The 21,567-nt window shown below is 37.1% G+C and overlaps 1 long non-coding RNA gene across 3 annotated transcripts; it reads left to right on the top strand.

Annotated features, from left to right (window-relative positions):
* The first annotated feature begins 7,905 nt into the window (after window positions 1-7,905).
* On the top strand, window positions 7,906-16,522 carry LOC104909825. 3 transcript variants are annotated; one of them, XR_004159823.1, is made up of 6 exons: window positions 7,906-8,068; window positions 10,007-10,120; window positions 12,726-12,865; window positions 14,835-14,948; window positions 15,207-15,283; window positions 15,863-16,522. It is a non-coding gene; the product is annotated as an uncharacterized LOC104909825 (long non-coding RNA). The 3 variants fall into 3 exon arrangements; XR_002112029.2 differs by having other exon boundaries at window positions 7,909-8,068; window positions 15,207-16,522; XR_002112031.2 differs by lacking the exon at window positions 10,007-10,120 and having other exon boundaries at window positions 7,919-8,068; window positions 15,207-16,522.
* The last annotated feature ends 5,045 nt before the right edge of the window (window positions 16,523-21,567 follow it).

The raw sequence follows: 21,567 nt of genomic DNA on the forward strand, positions 1-21,567 counted from the left end.
AGAAGCTGTATTTCATTTCAGAAGAAATACCACAAATACTTGCCAACATAAATCACCATGTCAGTAAATCTTAAGGAGCCCATTTTTCATCTTGCACTTAAATTTACAGATTAATTGATTGCATTTCTCATTTGTAATTTTGGAAGGTGTGGATGGTATCTAAAATGAATTGATCATACATTATAGAGAAAAATGGTTTAGGTTTACCTGTGAGCTGAGCTGGTTCTCTTGCTTGCTAAGTGGGTTCTATCTTTTAGGATTTGCACCTGTGCTGAAAAGTTTGCTTGTGTGCAATCCACAGCAGTTGGACAGTGATTTAAAGACAAATGGGAGTGTATCAGATGAACCAATCAACAGCGGCTACACCCCAACAACTCCCTTTGACAAATTTGCGTCAGCTTTTTTTAAAAAAAAGTAGGTTAAAAAAAAAAGTGAATCAGTTTATTGGAGCACACTGAGGGCAAACATCTCCCTTCCAGAGCTATTTGCTCTCAGAGCTTAGCGCTGTTACAAAATGTGTATCTGCAGAATGCTTCACCCAGGCTTGATCGTGCTTTCATTTGATAATCTTGAGTTTTGAGTGACCAGCGTGCATTAAACTTGCAGTAGCACAATAGTGATAAGCCTTGAAAATGGCACCTGGAAGAAGTAACTCAGGGCTCCCGCATGGCTCTTATCTCTGTGGTGCAGAGACACATGTTGAGACGGCAGCGAGGTGTGCACAGTAGGGCTGGGTCGGAAGTGTGTGACTGCAGCCAGGTGCCTGACCTGTGCCATAGTTTCCCAGCTGAAATATTTACCATGATAGCAATTGCAGAGGCGTATGTCAAGTGTTATTCACTTAACTGCACTATAGACTTGTGGAGTAGTAATTTCACTGTCTGCGATGAGTCTTTTCTACTTCAGAATTTACTACCTTTTATCCAATTACGTAATGACCATAATTAAAAAACAAACAAACAAACAAAAAAACCACCTGTCTTCTTCCTTACCTCCTTTCCTCCCTCTCATGTAGGCTCTGTCATAAAGCCCTCAGCCTGGCACTCCTGGGAAGGTGGGAAGGCCGGGATGACATTGAGTCTCTGAGGAGCAGATCATGTTAGCTCTGGTGGAGTGACAGCCTGGAGGGACTGGCACTTCTGTCTGGGCACTTCCCTATGCTGTGTTTCTCCCTGAGCCAGTGCTGATTTGTTGGAACCACAGCTGCCCTGCACCTTCTGGGTGTCTTTTCCCAGGTATCACCATCCCAGTGAAGCATGGAGGAGCAGGACTCCTTCCAGCTTCCTGCCACTGCTGGCTGTGGTGTGTTGTTTCATGTTCTCCCCTCCAAAACATCTGACTACTGACATAGCCCCAGACAAATAGTTTAACAAAAATAAACTATGTCTCCTTCAGTTCTGCATTCCCATGAAAATGGGATTGCTTCTGAGGGCTGTCAGACCACAAGATGCCAAAACCAGATATTAGGAGGCAAATGGTTTACAACCAGAGCTCCTATCTTGCTTTAAATTGTGTGCACAGTTGGAAAAATGGGCCAAATTTTGGACTTAAACTTGCTGAGTGGTCTTTGAGTCTCAAAGCTGCCTGTATTTTCCATTGCAGCAACTGGCCTAATGAAGAAAACAGGCTTTCCCTATGAAGCATGTGGCATAGAATAGGTGTTCTTTATGAATTAAAGCAGTTCTTAGATGGACACCAACGTGTTTATACCTTTGTCATGATAAGTGAGGCTGTGAGAGGGGCTGGGGGGCCCCGCTTTCATGCCTGTTTGCTTTGCATGCTTGACAGGGGTGTGGTTATGGACAGTTTTCTCCCCATGCTGTTGTTCATGTGAGTGCCTCATGTAATGACAGGGGAGAGAAAAACATTTCTTTGAACAAATGAAAATAAGATTGTAAACCATAAAGCAAACAGCAGGGAGGTCTGGGGACAGAAGTACTAACAAATCAGCAGCAGCTGTGAAAATTACTGTGGATACATTTTTTGAACGTGATTAAAAAAATAATAATCAAGACTAGAGATCATTTCCTTTTCAAATACAATAGATATCAGTACTTCAGTACCTCTGTCTAACATCCACTTGTGTGGCAGTTCTCTCTATAGTCACATCAGGGTGCTTGGGTAGCTGTGGAGGGATGGAGCTATCAAGACAACTGGTACACAGGAGTGCCCCTGCTGCAGCACAGCACATGATACCCCAAAGATGCCAGGTATCATAGGCCCTAGGGAAGGAAAGACTGGAACAAACAAGCCTCTTGCTTGTCAGCAACCTGGCATCCAACCTGAACTTGAACACCTCCAGGGACAGGGCATCCACAAACTCTCTGGGGCCCTGGAGCATGTCCAAAGAAGAGTACTGAAACTGGTGAGAGGTCTGGAGCACAAGTCTTATGAGAAATGGCTGAGGGATCTGGGATTGTTTAGACTAGAGAACAGGACGCTCAGGGTTGACCTTATTACTCTCTACAACTACCTGAAAGGAGGTTGTGGTGAGGTGGGGGTCAGCCTCCACTCCCATGTAACTAGCAATAGGACTGGAGAGAATGGCCTCAAGTTGTGCCAGAGGAGATTCAGGTTAAATGAGGAAAAATTTCTTCTCTGAAAGAATGTTTAGATGCTGCAGTGGGCTGCCCAGGGAGGTGGTGATGTCCCTGGAGGTGTTCAGGAAACTCTTACATGTTGTACTGAGGGATGCAGTTTAGTGTGGAAATATTGGTGGTAGATGGACAATTGGACTGGATCTTGGAAGTCTTTTCCAGCCTTGATGATTCTATGATTCTATAGGACAAAGTTTTTTATAGGTAGGTAAGGCAAATTGCTCAGGGATGCTGCAAAGTTGCAGTCACAGGGAGTTTTCAAGATTTTGCAAGGATAAACCATGTCTGTGCTGACCTGGTGTTTGTGACAACCCTGCTTTGTGGAGGCATCTGGACCAGCTGTCCCCCACAAGTTTCTCCCAGCTGACATTGTGATAAGTCTGTGAAGCTGTGTAAGAAAACAAGCAGAAATGTAAAGATGTTGAAGATGCCTTCAATACTACTGATGGTAGTAATGTGATTAAGTGTGCCACGGCCAGAAATTAGGCAAACAATGTACCATGCATCACAAGCAGGTTAAAAAAGGAAAGACTTAGTGAGGAACTCAATAGTCTATTGATTACTTGAGGAGATTTTCTGTAGGAAGTACTAAAACTTTTGGCATCTTTTCATCTTCACACATACACTAAACATGCAGCCACCCATACACAGATGAAAGTGTTCTTTTAAAATATCAGTATTCAAAAATTTTGCAAAACAAAACAGGATAGTTGGCAAATGCATTAATTTTTTTTTGTATCAGAATTACTAGTATGTTCTGACAAAAGGTTGCAATGTCCTATTTTTCATTTCCAAACACATAATTTCTTCTTATCCGCAAGTTTAACCCAATCTCTCTGTTATCAATGAGCTTCACAGGACAAGTATGAAAGCTGCATTTGCAATTGCCTGTGGTAAACTAGGGAAGAACTAAAATAGACTGTTTAATAAAACTTGAGTGATTCATTTTAATAAGTAGAATTTCAGAATGATGGCTGTAATTTATAATATATTAATCGGTTTATTATTGTGCTTTGTGAAAATGTGCTTATCACATTCAACATGATTATGGATGACACAGAATATTTAGTCTGGGACATTACCACATCTCTCAGTTGTAATGATTCCTGCCAATGCAGAGTGCAAGTATTTATCAATATCCAATATTTTTAAGTAGAAGATAAAGAGGGAGAGATTCTAGACACTTTTGTTCCCTGACAAAAGGCACTTCACTACAATGGTTGACCAAGGACAAAATTTGTCTTAAGGTATGTATAAGCACAATGGAGGGAGACAGTAACATCTCAGTCAATGATTCAGCCCACATAGAAGGGGCTTATGGTCACAAGCCAGTGTGATACTTGACTGATACACTTCAGTCAGGTGCTTAAATGTTGATGGTATGAGTCTGAGCTTTGGGCAGGGTATAGATATTACTTATACTATATAAATGAGGGTCTGACCATGCAAAACGTGTGTTGACTTATTTCTATTTGAATGATACTAGGAATATACAAATACATCCTCTCTAATTTTTTTGCCCCCCGTCTTCTACTTGTTCCACGCCCTCACAAAAATGATGACTTCAGTAGTGTCAATCCCCCCTCCATTATTTTCAGAGCATGTTTGGGAACATTGTGTGCTGTCTGGACAATTATTATTGGCTTTGAGAATTATCTGAGTGAAGACAGAGGCTACCTAGAGATTTTCACTGTATACTTGTCTCTATTGTTTGCTCTGAAAGTGTCCATGTGTGCTAGAAAGAACATACTGTCCATGCTCTGCATGGAGAGAGAGCAAACAAAGCTGCAGAGCAGAGGAATGATGAATTCACTTAATGAATAGCCACTGCTGGATACCATCATGATTTTGTGTGTTTTTTAAATATAATATCTCACTCAGAAATTTTTCACTGTAGGATCCAAATGGCCTATCCCCTTGCCATACCGGTATATTTGAAAAGTGTTAGCATCCTGATCTATCTACTATGCATTGCAGTTTCTCTCTTTGCACTGTACCAATTACCTAGTGTAGAGAACTGTCTTTTAAGGTTCCTGACAGAATGCCTGCGCTTTCTCATAGCGGCTGCCACATTATACTTAGTTTGATATTTTGGTCTTTGTGCTTATTTAAGGTACCTAATTTTTCAGCTGCTGCATTGACCTCTGCATCCTGAAGTCTTCACCATAGGCAACCCAGCTCAGATATGACCTGCTGAAATTCTCCATCCAGGTGGACCCCAGTCCAAGCTGCCAGCTCCTGTGGAGGCCCTTCAGACCTGAGCTCGCCTGATTCCTGTCCCCTCTTCTCTGGGTCCCAAAAGGATTTGTCCCATTTCATGAGCAGAGGTGTCCACTATGACTTGTGTCCATAGTTCTCTACCATGAGGTGAACATACTTTCAGCCACACAGGACTGTGGAGAGCTCATCATTTTTCATTTAACATTAAACACATGTGCAGTTTTGCTCATGTTGACTCATCCAGGGAAGCCTATATTTGTTTGATAATGTAAAGCTTTCAAATGTCTCTATATGAGCTAGCATGGCATGCCAGGGCAGGAGAGATGGCCTCCACCACTCCTCCATTCAGGATCACAGGCTGAAAGGCAGGAAGAGTTCTCATGAAGCTGTCTGAGTTGTATTAGTTAGATTGCAGCCAGCAGGCCAAGGAAAGAGAAGAGATTATTCTGTTCTATCTGGAACTTTTGAAAATATGTGTCAGTTTTGGTCCTCCCAGTCCAAGAAAGATGTTGGCAAACTGGAAGGAAGTGTACCAGGATGGTGGTGGATTGCAAGGCCTGCAAAGAGATGTTGAAGGAACTATACTTGTTCAGCTTGAAGAAGTCTATATTAATCCTGTCTACAGCCACTTCACAGGGATATGGGGAAGACAGAGTCAGGCTGTCCATGGAGTCAGAGAGGTACTAACACAGAAAGTTTATAGTAGGACTAACAATACATGGGTCATTTCTGACTGTGACCTCAAGCATATGTTATAGCTCCCATGGAGAGGTAAGGAAAAGAAGCAGGCAAAGGGATAGGGCACAGCTTTTATCAGACGAGTGACTTAGCTGGAAAAAAATGAGAAAGTCCATTCTAACAGGCCTCTGTCTGTCTTTCTTTGAACATGTTTGTGTTTACTATGATTTAACTAGTCCTACGACTAGATTTCCTTTTATAAAAGTAACAACATATTCATTAAATTAGATGAGATTAAAATCAGATCATGAAAACAATCAGAATTCCCTTTTATTAGCAGATTCTGCAGGAGAGCAATATGGTTATTTGTACTGTCTCAGCAGCATATAACACTTTGCACGACTTAATAATGTTACTTAGACTCTGGAAGCAGTCAGCTCTTTAGAATAAACCAGCATGGGGTGTCACTCTTAAAAAAGATTATATTTACATAGGTCACTCCAAAAGTAATGCCTGCTATTTATTTATATGGAAAATACGAACTGTCAATGTATCTGTCCAAAATAAAACATGCAGACAAATTCTCATCACCTCAGAATAAGATGTCTCTGTGTCCTTAATGGATCTAATTCACCTGAAAAACAAGTAATGTAGTGCATCCATTTCACTTGAACACTGTATAGAGAAGTATCTCCAACGCTAAGCTGCAAAGTAGTGTACAGGTCCTCAAAGAAAACTAGCTGTCATTTATCCACTGCAATTTAATGAATGAGATATAGTAAAGACAAATTAAAAAGATCAAAATATAAAAAGGGTTAAAGAGATCAGAAACATACTCTGTATGAAATATTTTGGCTTTTACTTTTTTTTCTTTTTCCGTTGGAACTTCATATCCAGAAAAGCTTTGTCTCTGTCAGTACCACATACTTCTACTGATAGTGTTCTTACCCCATGGTAGTCACTTTTTGTAATGCTTTATTAGTTTGTATAAAAACAATAAGTAAAATCACCAGAAGACTTACAACACTGATTCATGTTATTGTTATTGCTCATTATTATCATTTGTCATATGAGACAATGCCTGGCTTTGCATTTTTCCTCCTTTAAAAAGATAATTCTGGCTCAGCTCTGAAGGCTCCAAACTGTTTATTATACCAGCTGAAAGATGTTTATTACATTGTCATGTTTTCATATCCCTCCTGCTACCTTGTGAAGAACATACTTTTGCTCTGACCTAAGTGAGAAAATTCTGCAAGGTTTTGCTCTCTCTGATCAAGCCATCGACCCAGTGAGCTCAGCAGCACCATGTGATGGCACTCAGTATCTGACCCAGCAGATTGTCCTCTACCTTTCAGTACTGCACCTAATCATGAGAGGTTCTGCACGGGAAAGTTTCATTCCAACTTCGAGTCCTAATTCATGAGATTTCCTGAGTTTTGAGCTCTATTCTTTACTAAAAAATTGAATTAGATGTAGTTCAATATTGCCTATCTTTATAGTTGTTAGCGCAATAGCATTTGATCAAGGGGAGAAGTTGTAGGAGATGTATGCAATAGCTAAAAATAATAACAATAGAGTAACAGTAATAATGACATCCCTACTTTCATATTGCAGTTGCAATGAATATGTGCAGAACCTTGGCTGAGAGGCTTTCCAGGCACTTAGGTGAGCCTTTTGGACTCCTGTGCCTCAATGACTCCACAGCTTGATGGCAAGAATGTTGCCAAGTGTCTTTCTGAATATAAATAGAAATCAAAGAAAGTCACCTTATGGGAACTCATACTCTGTGACTGTGGTCTGTACCTGAAAGCCTAATAAACTCTGCCTTTTGTACCCAGCATCTGGAGATGTGCATGTTTCCTACTGAGTTCTGCATCTTGGTCTAACAAATACCATTGCCTTCTCCTAACAATCTTGTGTTGTCAGGACTGTCTATGACTGGATAACCAGTGGGATGTAGTTAAAAATACACTTCAGTTTAATTTTGGCATGAAAACCTCTCAGATAGTCTGCCTGGCTTTGCAGTGATGTCAATATTTATTGCCACTGTCACAGACCCAGGAAGGTTACACAGACTTGGTGACGATGTTGCACTTGTGGTTCATGTAGGGTTATATAAAACACTCTCCTTTTGCTTTTGAGTATAAGTGAAATTGCATCATAACTGGTGCCAGCAAGTCAGGTTTTTCAGACACTCCAAACATGTTGGGAAAGGAAGGGAACTAGTGACAGACATATCTAATCACATGCTTCCTGCTCCACAGACCCTGCTGGGTATGGTCCTCTAAGGGGCCATTCTAATGCTGTAGTCCCACAGCTCCCTTGAGTCAACATAGGCAAACGCTGATGCTAAAAGAGGCAGTGCCAGCTTCCCACAGACCCAATCAGTTTTTACTTTCTCTGTTTCCCCAGGGACTGCAAATAGCCATAAATACATATGAGAGGAAAAAAAGAGTATAGTTTTAGCCCATCGCATTGCCTTGTTCCCCCTCATTATGTGACTGCACAGACATCTGGAAGATGGGAGAGAGAAATGCCAGAGGCAGTAAGTAGGCACAGGTGAAGACTGAAAGGTAAGCCAGCACTGCTCGTTCCAGTTTAAACTGATTGTGGAACTCACAAGTAACTTAGAGCCCTTGTATTATGTTCTTTCAGGATGGTTGTGCAAAAGCAGGAGGCAGAAGTCCCTGGTTCATTACACCCATGTTAGGCAGACAGGATGAAACCAAATTCCAGCCTCCAGTATAATGCTGTCAGAAATGCTTAAGCTAGTCTAAACATAGCTGATATGCCCTTCACTTACAAAGTGCTTCACATTACCCACGGTGATGTCTAAAATCAAGTACTGATAATTTCAAATGAAACATAACCTTGTCAAGTTGCTCTTTTAAGTCAAAATCATTCTCATCTTAAAAAAAAAAAAAGAAAATCTCTTGCTTTACAAAAAGTTTTTATGCTTCAGAAAATAATATTGAGAATAATATTTTTTAACAATGATCTTATAACAGCACTACTTACAACAACCAGTTCAAAAAATTATTTGACTGAACTACAAAATTTTTGGCACTGTGACTAATGGAGTTCACTGCCTCTTCAATTAATGAAAGTTTGATTCCTTTAGTAATTTCACTATGATTAGATCACAGCAAGAACCTTTTCCATTCCTCATCCCTCTCACTGTTATCAAAAGGCCTTTATTGTTGGCTTTTAACCTGCCTTTAACGCTAAAGTAAAAGTTTATCAAAGTTCTTGTTCAGAACAACGCTGAGAAAAATTGATTTTATCAGTGGTAAAACTTCGCTGACACAGGCAAATCCAAGAACTAATACTACTAACCACTGAACAATCACCCCCACCACAACCACCTCATGCTTTTGGCTTTATTTTAAAGATTGTGATTGTGGTTTTTCAGGGACTAGTAAGAGTTAATATCAAAAATTGGGACAAAAATATAATTGTTTATGACAAAATATTAGAAAATAGCCTGAAGAATCTTTTCATAGCCCAAGTAATCAACCTTCTATCAAGGTGGGATAATTGTCAATCAAGCTTTCAATTCAAACACAGCTGCTAAAAATCAGAGAGTAGTGAAGCCAGGCACTTCACTGCAGTTTAAGCACTGAACTCAGAAAGAAAGTACAGAGTCTTGGCACTAGTTGAGGACCTGTAATAACTCTGTGCAGCTATAAAAGTAATCAGAAAATAACAATGTTTTGGAAAGTTTTGTTTTACTGAAGCTGAAAATGTGTGTATTCATCTTACTGGTTAAAATGGTAATTAATGAGAAAAAGAGAGAAAAATGAGTCTTTTCTCTCTCTCTCTTTTTTTTTCTCTGTGTAAATTATTGAAGGAAAAAAGCAGTTCTTGATTTCCAATAGCAATTAACATTTCTTTTAATCAAATCTTATTAGTAAAAGACTTTTCCTTGCTTAGTAAACTGAATAAACATGGCTCAGAAGACTATGAGCACACTGCAATGACCACTCACCATTTCAGCATTTATCTATATTTTTTCACTTTGCACTTGTCTACTGATCATAATTTAGAATTACATATATGAGTACTGATAGAACGCATATGTGTTTATATATGGCTTTTGTGAACTGTCACCAGTAGTTTATATGTCTTTTTTTTTCCTCCTAGGTTAATATGTATCTAGTAGAAGTTTTGTAATCTACTTTATTTGAGTACTTACTGTTAAGCAGACTTTGAATGAAAATCTGAAAACCAACAGTTCTCACAAGAAACTAGTTTTTACTTTTATGTGCTGCACTTCCATACACCATTATCATTTCTTATACCATTGTGTAATTTTGCTCAAATATTGATTAGTTATTTCGTAAATCTGAAAAACACAATTCCCAGGTGATGACCATGACCCTAGAAAAAGTTTTGAGAAAACAACCTCATTACGAGACGTACCTTGCAATAGATGTTTGTTTAACTGGAAATCCACCAGAGCAGCTGCCCAGTGCAACGGTACATATTTGCTTCTGAATCCTTTCTCAAAGGCACTATTTAAACATGTTGATGAACTGGGCTGGATTTCTCCCCACCTCCATTCCAGCAAAACAAGGAGACTCAGAAGATAAAATTTGTTTTGTTATTGCAAGTAGTGCTCCATGGTAAGTGAGAAATTTGCTTTCTATGATTCTATTGAAATAGGAATGTGAAAAGTTTCCATATTCCTGTACAGATGAAATGTCTGTGTGTATTGCTGCTTAGTCACATTTAAATTTGAAAATGAATGTACTTCTATTTCTAGAAGTGTTTGTATATAGAGCTCCTACTTGTCCATATTTGGCTTGATGTTAAAGATCTGGCTACTCTAGCTTCCCCATTTTGGAAAGAAGGAAATAAGAATTACTGTGTCTAGAATATCAGTTCAGTTCAAGATATACAACTTGTTTCAGATCTGGTTATGATTTTTAAATTGTGAATAAGTGACATTGATACTGAGAATTTTATGATGTGGACAGCTGTACTAGCTATCACTTAACTACACATAGCATCCTTAGCAGTAACTTGTAATAACAGAAAATTGTCAGTCACCCCCGTTCTGGACTTGGTTCAGCACTGTGACCTAGAGGGGAAAGTTTGCATCTCCTGAGCCAGTCACACTTTACACTTCCTTTCTGAGCTCTGTTTTAGCTTTTCTTCTGCCAATGTCTGCAAGGGAATCACTTCAGCCTGTCAGCACCTGACTTTAATTAGCTAGAGAAGTTTCTCAAAGGACTCTTCTCTTGGAGCTACTTTCTGCAGCAATTCTAGAAATTCCACAGAAAGGAGTCAGGAGTGAGAAAAAGGCAGATCATTAATAGATGATGGCTGAGGTGGTGTCATTCCTCCTTTCCTCCACCCCTGGCCAGAAATGTAAGTTGTCAGGAGGGGCTGCATCCAATGTCTCTTCTACTGCTGTGGGCAGCATTTATGCATGTGACCAACTTCACTTTTGCATGGAAGATTAGAACTAACAAAATGGTACATTAAGTGCCACAAAAACAAAATTGCTCAGGGCAGAGATGATGTTTTCAGAGTACAAGATGAATCATGTTGTTAAGATGTGTGAGTTCTTTGACACCTGTATCAAACCAAACTGGAAGTGTCCATCAGCTGATTACTTTTTTATTTGCTTTGTGTCTTCACCTACACTGTCATTGGAGAGTAAATTGTGAAGTAGAAACATGGACTGAATCCTGAAATACTTATTTAAACTAAACTACTTGCAAAGGAAAGTATATTTGAGTAACCCATTGCACCTTACTGTTTTTACTACGAAAGTGTAAAAAAAAAAATTTCTAAAAAGAAAATAAATTAAAAAAAACATATTTCTGCTGCATCCAGCAATTTTGTTCCACTGATCAGAATGTTGCATATAAATCTGATTTGAAAGAAGGATAAAACTATGCCTCTTGACAGGGCTTGTGTGGGGGGCTTGAGAACCAGGGGCCTGTTCCTTTAAATTTCAAAATTTTCTTTCACATTTTAGCAGAATTTTCTGGTTATTTATTTATTTATTTAAATTAACTTATCCCTTTTCTCCTTTTTTTCCAATGCCTTTAACACTTATTTCTGAAATATTACTTTTAAATTTTCTAGTGTAATTTCTGGATAAACAAAAGAAAAATACCAGAAAATGGGCTATTGTAGGAATCAGAGTTGTTCTATAAATTAAGTCACAAATTACTAAAAGAACCAGGAATATTGTATATTTTTTGCTGCAGTGTTATGAAAATGTCTTAAAAAAAAAAAGCACAATACTTTGAGGCAAAATAGACCATATTTACAGATTCTATATGTTTTTTAGAGAAACTGGCCATGGTAGTTATGAAATCCAAACCATCAAATGAATCATAGATAGTAATCTTGACAATTACTGCCTGCAAAACTCACCAATGGCAATGGCGTGATACTTTAAGTCCCAGTTTTTAGTTCTGGTGATAGAAAAAGTGTAATAATAATTTTCTCCCTATTTCACAATGATTTTGTGAAATTCAGTTAGCGCCTGTAGAATGCTTTGTTTGGTTAAAGTCTATGAATACTTCTATGAATGCTCATGTTTTCATTGCATGTCTGAACTTAATCTGCTTAAACTTTCTTAATATATTTCCTAGGAGCATAAATCTTAATTTTTTTATACCTTCCCTCAAAAGCTGAACGCTTATCTATGATATGGTCTATCAGCTGATATCATACAAAAGTCTGTGTGTTCCATGGTTTGAAAGAGAATATCACAGTATTGCCAAGATACTGAATCTTCCCCTTCTTTGAACTATACATACTTTGATAATACTATTGATTTTTTTATATGACTAGTATTATCAGGTTGTGGTTCTGAATTTTTGCTTTTTGGTGCTAGCAGTTTATAGCAACAGGCTACAATCATGTAAATTATGTACTAAGAGTGTCTGTTGCATGACTTTCAAGATCTAGATTCTGTGACCCAGTGGTATCCTATAAGATTTGTGGTAAATATGTACGTATTAGGTTGAATTTACAGATTTACCTGTTTTTCTATTGTAAGAATAGAGAAGGTAACAACAAGAAGTCTTGCAAACCATTGAAGTTTACTAAGAAGTGCTAGATTTATTACAGAAGAAAAGTTATGAAAATGTTTGGTTAACTTCATAATGATCCATTGTGCCTCAGAAAAGTGATACATAAAGTAACCAATATCACACTGGAATGACTTTCTAAGTACAGATCTGGATTTCTCTCTACCTCTTGTAGGTTTTAGACATTATAGCAAACATCTTTGCCATCTCAAGGATATACACAGAATGTTTCTGCTTGATATTGTCTGTGAGAAGACCAGGGAAGTTTTTACTGATTCAGCATGAAGCTGCTGACCTCTCCACTGGATGATGGAGGTACATTTATGGAGCACATTTATGCATCGCACATGATATTTGTTGCTTTTCTCAAGATGGCACAAGGCTACTTTTTTGTGGCCACCTATTTGAAAAACTCATACAGGTCTTATCATGAATGAGATTGGCTGTGGTGCTTTACTCTGCTGATATTATATGGAGTTTCATCCTTGGGGACTGAAAACCTTCTCACTAAAGATCACCAGTCCTCTCCTTCCGGTATTTCTTTCTATAGTTTTATACATACAAGTGAAAGAAAGTGACAAATATGGTGACTCAGTATCTTAGAGGAATTTCTTGCACATCGATGAATAAGCCTAAATGGTCACCACCCAAAAACACCATCAAAATTACTTCAAGGATTTCTATGACTCCATTTTATATGAGCAGACTTTGTTCATGCTGGCTAACACCCCGCTTCTAAGTTTAGTTAAGGCAATATCTGAAACACATCTGTTGTGGTTTTATGATTTGCTCCCTTGTGAATCAGAGTAAGAACTTCGGTTTTCAGAAACTCTCATTTATTTGATTTATTATCTTCAATCCCAATTTACTCGTATTTTTGCTATTATAATTTATAAACTAAGTTTGTTTTCTTCCTCAGATCATTGCTGCTGGTTTTTTTTTTACTTTCCCTTTTGTTTCCTGTTTGGGCTGGTGGGCTTCTGGGCCTTCTGTCCTCCTGTCATGAACAGAGATCTAGAGATAAAACTGTGACATCCCATTTCTCTCTTTCTGACTTTGGAAGTAGATTATTAAAAAATATCCTTCTCTTCTTACCAGCCAATGATGCACATTTATGATCTGTTTGAGCTTCTTCATCCAACCTTCCTAACTTATGGGAAGGAGATGTTTGTTTAGCATTAGCTTCACTGTTCAGCCAATCCAGTAATGAGTATCCACTCTATTGGCTGTTGCGAAGTACAGAATAAACCGTTCTACTTGAACTTATACTCTTCATAATGTCAACATACAAACATATATGAAAATCCCTATATAATTATCTGATTTTACAGGCAAGTTGGAAAAGATTTTTTTTATTGTCTTTTCTGACTTTTCCATCAATACTTAATCCCTGCATTTCCAAACAAAAATGGATGTGTATAAAAAATAGTTTTGATTCAAAGATAATTTTGTTTCAAAAACATTATAAGGTACGAGACAATGCTGAGGAAAATAGACATTTCCTACAAAAGTTATTTTAGATAAACTCGCAAAATGAAAACATTTAATTATTTCAACATACAAATTTATACAAATGCATAATGTAAGAGTTATCCTGACGTGCATAGGGGAATCTCATAGAGAAAAATCTCAGAAAGTTACTTACTATTTTTCAAAGTAAACTATTAGAAAAACAAATACAGGAGAAAAAGTTAAACATATTTTATTACTTCCAGCAATGTACTTCTTTCTTCTGGAGACGAACTCAAATAAGATTCCTCAGGAAGAATATACTGGTGTCTACAAGTTAAATTTCTGATGCCAGTTAGTTAAATTGAGCCTTTAAATACGTGAACTAAAGACTTGATTTTTCTTTACACAAAAGTCTCTTTATACCACTCTGACAGTACAGAAGGGCTGTAAAACAAGTAGCGCAATGAATGCCTGACTAAATGCTTACTGGCACAAACTGGAACAGTGAAATGAAAATTAACCTCCCCAATTTTTTAAAGTATTTTTATAAATGGGAAGTGTTATGACTGTCATGAAAATCACTAACAACAAAAGAATAGAAACAAACTCACTAATGTTTATTTCATTTTTATGACAGAAGATTTCAGAAATTGATTGAAGCTGTGAAAAAATAAAAGATGAGTGCAAAGGCTTCTATGGATTTTGCCTACGAATAGTTTTCTTTGTTTTTGGAGAAGTTGCAACATGAAAATAAGTATTTATGATAGAAATGCTGACATAACATTACTAATAGCACCTCTAACAGAGATTGTTACAATGTGTATTTACTCAGGTGCAGCATTAAATAAGAGATGTGAACTCACCATAGCAACTCCTGCATCACATTGCAGATATGCTGCTTCTAAGATACAGCAAATGTTTCTGAAGAAATGTATCTGAATATGAGGTAAACATCTATCAATTTCAAGTTATTTTTCAAAATACTTTGCTATACAGGATAACGAAAAGTGATGTAGCTTGATGTTATGTAAATTACTGATTTATGACTAGACTTTGCCTTTTGTTGTCCCATGATTATTGCCTCAAAATGTAATTTTAGGCAGCTCCCCAATCTCTGCGAGCAAAATAGTGGCAAGAGCTTTACTGAGCTTCTCCAGAATGTCCCTATGAATTCTTAAGCAGGAGTCTCACTCGTCCTTTTCAGGCCTCCTTCTGATGTCCCTGCACAAATACTACTGTTCACCACAAGAGATCCAACAGAATTATATGAATTCATCCAAGGTGAGAAATAGGTTTTCTGCTGAACTGTTTTGCAGCTCAATTTTAAATTTACAACTGTTTTCCCTTTGTTATCTATTCAGTTTGAATTTTATTCTCTAATAAGTGTTTGTTTTGTTTGACCTTACTTAGATTGGATTTCCATCCTATACATGAGCAAAATGTCTTTTTCGTTTGTTTGCTTGTTCATTTAAACGTTTAATCCTTTTAGTGAGTCTTTAACTGGTATAAGCTTTTCCTGTGTTGAGTTTAATTTTGGCACTTTTACTTTGGAGGCATTTTCTTTAATGCATCCAGTATTACTTATATCTTAATAAAAAGGTTTTAGATTGCTACTGATGTATTACCAACTTCATCTTGACCGAAATTCTTGCTAGCATGCCTGTTTATATGCATCAAAAAAGCAAGATTTTCATAATGTCTCGTGGGTTAGCATGCCTGCTGCAAAGCAACTTTTGCAGTCAGTCCTTCCATGTACTTTACCCAACAATCCATAGCAGACTGCTTCTGGAAGGAGAAGTAAGTGATTACATCTGCTTTGATCTTTTTTTGATATTAACCAACCGTAATTTCTCTTCCCAGATCTCACTTGTACAGGGGATCACACATTTTCTCACATCATCTAAGACTGATTAAGAAGATTAACAATACTCTTATTTTTTTTTCTTCTCTTTTTCTTTTCTCCTGCATTTATTTCTGTGGGATCTTCTGTCAATGCTGGCCAGTTTTCCTGGGAGACACATGAAACATCTTTAATCAGTTTGTTGTGTGCTCAAGGGCTAAAGGCTTCTTTCCCTAGCCCATGGGGACTAAGTGGAGGAAGAGGAGACAGAGGAAATTGCTAGTTCTACTAAGTTACTACTCGTATAAAGGCTTATCTGGTTATCTTTTCTTGCTTTTTCTCCTAAGTCTACTTTAGCCTACTTGCACTAAAAGAACTAACTAATTTGTCAGTGAACAGGATATCTGAAGACATCTACTCTTTTTTTTCTGAAGAAAGGAAAAGTGTGTTGTTCAAAACAGTGGCTCACAGTGGATACAAAAATGCTTTGCATTTGTGATTGTTGATGGCCAACACAGTAAGATGAACCATAATGTACTTAGATGCCAATTGTCAATAGAAGCACAGAGCAATATACCTACAGATTTCTTTTACAGAATATCACAAAACTAATAAACACTAAGAGTGTTGCATGAATTGTCTGTGGGCTTAACCTCTGAACTTTTATCCAATGTAATCATCAGTAGCACTTACTTTCTACAGTTCATGGAAGAAAGCACTGTACTTCATGAAAAACATCAACAACACTTGAGCACTTCAATACTGCTTCAGCTCCAATGTCAGTTGAAGGCCAAATGAGAGATCTCTGCAACCCTTTAACACCTTTTGGTTGTGTGGGCAATAGACACTGAATCCTGGGCTTGTCCCAGATACCTATGTCCACAATTATATTAAAATAATATAATGCTGTAATCTTTCAAAAAACATGAATCTGACAAGCATTATTTTTAATCTTAAGGGAACACTAAGAGTTCATGTGCCATTTTAATTAACATTTTATTATATTTCAGGCCTTCCAAATTTCAACAGAATAAATTGCATGGGGAACATAATTAGTTATATTATACATAATAACACAGTAAGTGACTGAGTTTAATGTATTTGGGACCAGCAAAGAGATAAAAGATGCTACTGCAAAATATGTAGGTATGTTCAATATACTGAAATTTCTCTGAAATGTCCAAATTCAGAAAAGCATATACAATGATATAATCCAGCAGTTATTGTTCAGATGTACTCTAGATTTATGCCCTCTGTTTAATATTCTGAACTCTGTGTTAGAAATATTTTATGTCTCAGATATTAATAGTGAAAAATCTTGAGCAATGTTAAAACAAATTACTCTGTTAAAATATCACTTATCAGTCTATGAAAATGTCACTGCTTTTGCCAGAAAAAAAATTATGTGAAAATCGATCAACCTTTGTAGTGCTCTAAACAGACATAATTAAATAAATCTAAAATAAATCTAAAAAATTAAATAAATCTAAATAAATCTAAAAAAAATTAAAACAGATATTAACATGCAAAAGTTCTATGTTCTTTAATAATTATTTAAATGAATTCTACTAAGCAGTATAACCTATTTTTTCTGTAATATTCTCAAAATACAAGTTTTAAAGAAACCAGGATCTTCCTAAATGTAGAAGTCATGAGAAGAATTGTTTGAAACAGGCTCAGACACATTATTCTTTATAATTTCTGGTTTGTCAGAGTTGAGGTAGGAGTAAGAATAGCAGTATATCCTTGGTTAAAGTGCCCTTGCTATTACTGAGAAATATATGCCAACAGACACAGATTAGGGTTAACATGGTGCTGCCCCCAAATTACTGAAATTTATGTCTTTGAATGTACATTCTTCTTCATGCTCAAAGTGATGTTTTTTCTATGTTCAAAAATCACAGACTTGTGTGAACTATCGGACTTTTATATATATATGGAGAATGAAAAAGTTTACTATCATGGAATACAGTTTTAATAGCTTCTTTATGGCTAAAACTGATTTTTAGCTTACTGATGAATGTTTATCACTGCCTTATTTTACCAATAGCTTTCAATTATTTTGAATTTCCAGACTTCTAATGACTTCTAAATAAATAGGAACTGTTTAGTGAAGTTTATTCTACTGTCAAAATCCTTGCTTTTATATATCTCAGAAACTCTAATCAAGTTAAAAGGTTAAAACTACTGCTGCATTCCATAAAGCCCTTTCTGCCATACTGGAATTGCCAATCTCTTCCTGTTTGCTAACCAGTGAACTATCCATTATTTTGACACGCTCCTTTCATTTGTCCTGAGAATTCATGACATTCTAAAATAAGAAGATTCAGGAAGGTCTTCTCCCATGGTACAGAAATGCAAAAACCTGAAGTATAATGAGGATATTTTTAATAACAAAATTGGAGATTTAGTTAATGACTCTGAGTGTATATACATACATGTATATGTATACATACAAAATAAACGAACATATTTCTTCCCCAAATATGTTTAAAAATCTTATGTAGAAATCTCCTCATGAAGTGCATCCATTTCAAATATAATTTATTTCAATTACAGCACTGTTTCCCTACTGTGTTTTCTATTTTCTTTCTCTCATGGAGCATTATTTATGTTCACAGCAAGTGGTGATCCCTAGCAGTAGAAGGGATGATTCCCAGCAATACTGTGTGTTCCACGCCCCAGACCCGAGCAGCCGTGACCATGGCTTGTAAGCCTATCTCTCCCCTGCCTTAGCACCTGGGTGCTTCTGGGTGTATCTCAACTCTCTATATGCCCCAGAAATCTGCCCACTGCAGACCCCAGAAGGACAGATGCCTTTCCTCCCAGAAGTACTGCACTAGGATGCATTTAACCTCTGATTATTACTGTTAATGTGTACAACACTTGCTGCTATTCTGCTAGGGAAATGCCACTAAAGGGTGCCTATGCCAGGATTTACAGTGCTCTTTCCAGCTACATTATGGTTCAAAATTTTCTTTGAGATGCTCATGATGCTCAGTTTTGACTGTGCTGTTGGCCAGCCTAGGGATAATGTAAATCATGTTCCCATGGTCATAAAATTTATTGCAGAGCACCTGTTCCTTAGCTTCCCATTTTCTCTAACCCTCCCTTCCAAGCAATAATACCTCTGCAATTCTGGTTCTGTGGAGAGGGTACCCTTTGTTTCCTTTTTCTCAGTGGTGTCTATTGGTCTTGGCATTGGCCTGCTGATTGTCTCTCATCGTGACATCCCCCACAAGTTTACTAGATACTCAAAACTAGAAATTGTTGGTTGTAGTTCTCAGATGACTGAAATAATAATGCAAACTGAACTGATTAGAAAATAATAATAATTTAGATTATGATTAAAGATCTAGGTTTATACACTCACTGTAGTTGTAGACGTATAAGTAGCTTATCAATGCTGGCTATGATTTCCCTGCATTGACCTGCATTGAGATCCTTGTGTTTAACAGTCATGGGGATATATCTGTGCTGTTACTCGTCCTTGTCAACACAAATCACTAAACCCTCAACAACCTGTATCTAAGTGAGTCAAAGGTTTGCTTATATGGCTATCCAAACAAGTGTGACAGAATTGTGCCATTTTCTGTAACTAGTGACAGTCAGAGGTGGGACATGACCAGCAAACACGCTCGGCTCCCTTTGAATCCATGGTCTGAATAGACAAGGTTCTATTTATAACTGCATTTATTAAAAATGGGATTTGGCATGAGTACAGGCTGTCGCTTGGACTTTGATCTCTGATCTGAAGAGGAGGTCTCAGTCTCAACCTCTTCCCTGCATGAAATGGCAGCCACAACAGTGAGCCATGGAAATATCACATCTCACTATTCGTATTGCTATAGATATTCATTGGGTACACCATATCATTAAAAATCAAGTCACATCCCTCAGCCTTTTAACTTTGCATCACAAGAGTTTATATCTTGACTTTTCTTCCACCTGCCTTGCTCCTGATTAAAAGAATCTGTTCCAAATATTATGAAATGTCATTAAAAATTACTGTTTTATATTGCTTAAAATTTTATTTTCCTTAAAATCTCATTTCTAGTTTTCTTTCTGAAGAAAAGTTGGTGTCATCTATGTAAAAATTAAGTGTCAGCATTTATGTGGTTTAGAGGAATACCACAAAACTTCCACTGTTACTTTCTTAGATTTATGGACAAGATGACAATTTTTTTCTAGTTCTGTGTTTGTGTGGTGCTTTCATTTACAGTATTTGAAAAGAATGATTATTTCCGTTTTGCGGTAAATATTCTTTTTGACATCACATAGTAATTCCTTATCAATGGCCTCTGAAATTAGTGAGCCTTAGAAATGGATATAGTATTGTATAGCTTACTGCTGAGTATAAAATTCATACCAGTCAAGAGAATGGAAAACACTGAGTCCTGGACAGATTTAGGAAACAGCTAAACCTGTCTCATCGATTTACTGATACAAACGGTCCATTTTAAATATTGTATTTCAAAGTCACATCTCTCAATTCATATTTCTTCCCCTACTTCATTTTCTTTAAAATTTTACTTTCAGCTACTTGATTTAAAGGAAAAAAGGAATCAAATTCTCTTCATTTATCTTTTTTTTACTGGAAATATTTTGGATAATTTCTTTTTGTCTCTCGTTTTCCCTTGCCAGTGCAGTAATTTTTGCATAGAATATCATTATGGATATATTTTACAATGTAGTAATGAGTAACACAACACAAGCACATCCATTCTCTTAATTAAATGAGGTATAGTTCTTTGGCTGAAACAAGCAATAATATTATTTATAACTCAAATTACATTATATAAAGTGTGCTCTCATCTATAAAGAGACTGTAAATGACATGGTAGGGTTCCGTGTTTGCTTTATTACTATTTTTTTTCTTCCCAGTGACTTTCTTGTAGACCTCTCTTAATTTACAAATAAAACCATGACTTTCTTGATTGCCAGCAATGAAAATTCATCCAGAGATCTTAGATCAAGCTGTGTTCCTTGTGGTTTATGCCAAAATAGACTCCGGTTCACCTCCTCAGCACTGAGGTGGCTCTTGGAGGGCTGGTGGGAACAAAAAGCAATAACAGTTCTTTTGCCAGTAAAAAGATGAAATGAACAAATTCTCTCAGAAGTAGGAAGACACCAGTTTTCAGGTCAGCTTTATAGAAAACAGCCGTTGTTTGAAACAAATGCTCATAGCAGGGCTGAGTGGAAAGGTCAATTGCTTGATGTTCCTCTGCAGCCTTCCCTTGTTTCTTCTCCCTTTTGATCATTCCAGCTCAGCACGCATTCACAGTGATTCCTGAAGCTAAGCAGCTTGTGGTTTGGTTGCACAGCCTTTTTCCCTGGTGGAAGTGCTGGACTTGTGTTTCTGCCCTCTCCTAATTCCTGGCATGATCATACTTGTATTGGTACGACTGTGTCTGGGGCTGCTCCATGCATTTGATGGAACTGATTTTTGTGGTAGTTATTGGGCTCATTGCTTTGGAGCCAAGTCCCAATACAAGTCTACCAACAGACACATTGGCAATTCTATCTTACTATCCTTCTATTGGCTATTCTTGCTTCAGGATTTGTGGGATATCAGGTGAAATCTAGGGAAAGCAGTTTCCCAATTATTTTTCCCAAATCCCAACTGAAGATGAAATTGTGCTCAGTTCTTCTCACTTAACTGTAAAACCCTCAAAATTGTATGTTTTTTTTTTTGTTGTTGTTGTTGCTGGTTGTTTCTTTTTTT

Source organism: Meleagris gallopavo, chromosome 1 (genome assembly GCF_000146605.3).
Source record: "Meleagris gallopavo isolate NT-WF06-2002-E0010 breed Aviagen turkey brand Nicholas breeding stock chromosome 1, Turkey_5.1, whole genome shotgun sequence".
In the NCBI taxonomy this organism is placed as follows: domain Eukaryota; kingdom Metazoa; phylum Chordata; class Aves; order Galliformes; family Phasianidae; genus Meleagris; species Meleagris gallopavo.